This window comes from Nicotiana attenuata, chromosome 11 (genome assembly GCF_001879085.1).
Source record: "Nicotiana attenuata strain UT chromosome 11, NIATTr2, whole genome shotgun sequence".
Classification (NCBI taxonomy): Eukaryota; Viridiplantae; Streptophyta; class Magnoliopsida; order Solanales; family Solanaceae; genus Nicotiana; species Nicotiana attenuata.
In genome coordinates this window covers 2,561,885-2,566,535 of record NC_031999.1, presented here as the reverse complement: position 1 = coordinate 2,566,535, position 4,651 = coordinate 2,561,885, and positions in this window count along the sequence as shown.

The window sequence follows — 4,651 nt, the reverse complement described above, 5'->3', positions numbered from 1 at the left end:
GTACTATAGTTGGTTATTTTTAAATAAAAGAATTAGCTTATTGTTATTATGTTATATTCAGAAGATGAAGATTAATAACGCTGGTGGTATTAATTGGACTAGGACATTAGTCATAACACTATCTATATACTAAGGCAAGTTGAATATTTCATATGTGTCTTATTATTTTTATTATTCTCAAGATCATTTAAAAAAAAAAACTGTAACATTACTTTGGTCATAGAAATTGGATTTCAAGTCAGATTTTGCATTTGGCAAATGACTCAGAATAGCACAGTGACAAGAAGTGCGATGGTAGGGAACTTTAAGTCGTGTTGTATATTGATGCATATATGTCGGCTTCTTCGTAAATTTAACAATTTTTGATATCTTTTAAAGGTTTACACTTCAAATACTTCTATTGTAATTTATATGTAAATTATTAGTTAGTAGAATTCAAATGAACGTTAGGCTAAAAAAACAAAGCGATTTCATGCGTAGAAGTACTGAGGACTCGTCCAGAGAGTTAAATATCAACATATCAGGCTCAAGATCACACTGCAAACAATAGTAATAGCGGGGGCTAACCACTTTTCAGTCTTGTAATTGAAAATAGCCATAGTCATAAGAATTTCAAATTTAACGGGTGAAATTTCTTGAGACTTGCGGAATTTGAAACTCCTTAACAACGGCTATTTAAATTAAATAGGGCTGAAAAATGGCTATTTCTGAATAGTTATCCTTGCGTACCGCACCATGCGTTCATTATTAAATCGATGGGTCGGGCTAAAGTTTTCAATCACAAATCAGCAAGAAAAATTGGTAAAAATTGCACGGGCACCCTATTTGGTCGCCCGCATTTAACCTATACCTACTTTTTTTTTTAAAATTTTAACTTGTACCCACTTTTTAAACAACTTCAGCGCCTTTCTTCTCCTCCTTCTCCTCCTTCGTTTTCTTCTTCTTCTTCTTCTTCTTCTTCTTCTTCTTCTAATTCTTCTTCTTCTTCTTCTTCTTCTTCTTCTTCTTCTTCTTCTTCTTCTTCTTCTTCTTCTTCTTCTTCCAGTTATTAGTTTTAGTCCAAATACAATGAATACTCTACAAGATAAGATGAGGTATTAGTTAGATTTGTATCTTTGTTTTGTTCCAATTGTTTTCATTGTTATGTGCAGGAAATTGGCTGACCTTGGTTATCATAGAAGTGCCAAGAAATGTAAAGAGAAATTCGAAAACGTTTACAAGTATCACAGAACTAAAGATGGTCGTGCTTGTCGTAATGGTTGAACCAGAGGATACAATAGCTGAAGTTTTTGTAGAGCTGAAGTTTTCTTAAAAGAGATTTTTTTTTCGTCTAGAGCTGAAGTTTCCCAGTTACAACATAAAAATTTCAGCTCTAGAGCTGAAGTTTCCAGTTAGAACACAAAAACATCAGCTCTAGAGCTGAAGTTTCCTAGTTACAACACAAAAACTTCAGCTCTAGAGCTGAAATTTCCCAGTTACAACACAAAAACTTCAGCTCTAGAGCTGAAGTTTCCAGTTACAAACACAAAAACTTCAGCTCTAGAGCTGAAGTTCGCGTTACAAAACAAAAACTTCAGCTCTAGAGCTGAACTTCATGCCCGGCTACTAGAATGCTGAAGTTTTGCGTGATTGCCTTTGCTACTTCAGCCCCGTGTGCTGAAGTTATGCAAAAAAGGGGGTACGCTTGCAATTTTTTTTGCAAAGCGGGCACAAGTTAAAATGTGACACAAAAAGCGGGTATAGATGCAAATACCCCGAAAAATTGGCATCCTATAACAACCCATAATAGGAATTGGCAATTTTTTAGCCTTATATTAGGTTTGGCAAAGATAGCCCCAAACAATTGGTATTATATAGCCAAATCCTAAAAAAACCTACACTCTTTTACATTCTCTCTCAAAGAAAACTACACGCTTATTTTGGCTTCCCTCCCCATTTCTCTCCTTGTATTTCTTTTTCTATCTCTTCTCTTTTGCTCTCATAGTTTAGCAAAAATTCTTGCAAATTATGCACACAAAAAAAATCGGTGGGATGAAAAGGTAAGGTTGATATCACATTAGAGAAAATCAGTAGCAAAAACTAAGAGAGAAAAAATTTATTTCAACTTTATTTTTCTTCTCTTTTTTTTTTGTTTGGATTGAATGAGCGGGTGTGATTGAAAATTGGTTGAAAATACCTAAATGAGGCTATATACAAAATTTGAGCAAGATTAGCAAAAACTAAGAGAGAAAAAATAAATTTCAACTTTGTTTTTCTTCTCTCTTCCTTTTTGTGGTTGGATTGAATGAGTGGGTGTGATTGAAATTGGTTGAAAATACCTAAACGAGGCTATATACAAAATTTGAGCAAGATTAGAAGTGATTTTGACTGGTTTCAGGCAAAAAATCAGGAGAAAATCTCACTTTATACCTATTAATTCCAAACTATTTACCCTTTAATGCTCAGATTCAAACTATTTACTACTCCTACGCATACTCTCCAAACTATTTACCCGCTAGTTGTTCCCAGAGTCAAGGCTTCAATCACAAAAAGCTTAGCTTTACTAAAATAAAGATTGGATACAGATTCTCTCTGAATAATCATTGTTATGTACAAGAGAATTTTAGCATACATTGGAAGGTGACCAACTGATAACTGCAATCGAGGTTATTTGAAAAAATTGAACTAGGCTCTGGCCCCTTCCTCCTTTCTCTAATTGAGTAGTTTCCATGAACCATGCGATCAGAATTACATGTGGACAAAACTTACAAAGACATGGTTTGGATACTTCATTAAGTACAAGAGCAGATTACATCCCAAATCTAAATTTTTGTGTGTATTTGAATATCCACCATTGTTGGGCTTGAAGCTCAATTTTATTTTTGAAGATTTTTTTTTTGCTTCAAAGTGGGTGCTGTTAAATATTGCTTATAGTACCTTCTAGAAGTTCATACTGAAATTTAATAGCATTTGGACCTGATTTGAGGTGATTGAGATCGAAATTTTCAGTTGAAAATCGAAGAAGAACACAGCTACAGTATACCTCTACGGTATACAATATGTTGTAGGAGTATATAGCTATACTGCAACAGTACACTATTATAGTTTACAAAACAGTATACCGCTACAGTATACTAATATACTATAGGAGTATATAGTTATACTGCAACAGTATACTATTATAGTATACAATATATTGTTATGGTATACTGTAATAATATGCAAGATAATGTAACAATATACTATAATAGTATACTTATTACCCGTAAATTCACTTGCCTTTTCCCTTTTAATTTGTTTTAAGCTTTTACCCAGCGTGAAAGGCAAATTGAAAATAAAAATAAAAATAAAAATTATAGTATGTTATATGATGTAACGGTATACGCTTACAATTAGATCCTTTTAGAATTTTTTAAATTTTTTATTGACAACTGACATTATTTTAGTTTAATAATTAAATTAATTTTTTAACTCATTGCGTACAATTGTATACCCTGTTGGTATAGCTATATACTATACCGGTAGTTAATATTTTTTAGTTGTATTAGCTACATTTAATTGGTACACAATTTGATTTTTCTTTAGTAATAATATAAAAAAAAAAGAATAATAAAAAAATAGTGAAAACAATAAATGAAATTAGATTATGAAGAGAAAAAGAATATAAAAAAAAAGAGTTAAATGAAATTAGAAAAGGAAAAAGAAAAAAAGATAAAAATAAGAAGAAAACGAGAAAAAAGAAAAGGAGAAAAGAAAAAAAAGGAAAAAAGAAAGAAAAGAAGCATAGAATAAAAAAGAATTGGAAAATAAAGAAAAAATTTCCCACAAAAACTACTAGTGGTAGGAAATGTGATTAGTTTGATGGGTAGAAAAATAAATGGGTAGATAAGGGTAAATAGTTTTGTTTTTGTGGGTAACTGTGTCATTCTCCCAATATGATATTTCTCTTCAGTCCACTCAAAAAGTTTGAGCGTATTGACCCGATTAACTACCCACTTAATCGCTTAAACTAAAAATAGTCGTTGGAGGTATAATTTGTGTTTAATAGGTCTGTAATCGGGTATAATTGTAAACATATAATTTTTGACAGTCTAAGAACAAATATATATTGCACTGAACAGGTCTAAGCCAAATTATTAGAATATTGACCAACGTGTATTTAGTATTTACTGACGATAAAAGGGGGATGGGAATTGATCTTAATTTGGCCCTTTCCTTAGCTGTTCTGGAGTGCTCTACCTCTCATTGGATACAATATGATAAGTCTTAAGATTTTATACACTGTTTTCACAGTGATCAGTGCTTTTCTACAAATGAAAATTAAATACTGTCTGAAATATATTCAGTAAATTATAATTTGTTAACTTCTTAAAAAAATGTATCGCTTGATCAATGGCCAAACTAGAAATTTTCCTAAGGGTGTTCACTTTACCTCCGATTTTATCCGTACACAGATAGTCCCCATGTTTTTTTGGAGAGTAGATTTACTGAAGCGACGAGAAGCGATAAATTAACCCCGGTTCCTTCTTCTATACATTACAGCCGAGTTGATGGGTCAGCAAAACGTCCCATCAGTTGCGTCGTTCTAACTTCGGACACGTGTCAGCCACCGGTTGACTATCCTCGAATGTGAAACGTCACGCATTGATTATCCTTCCTCTATGAAAGCTCC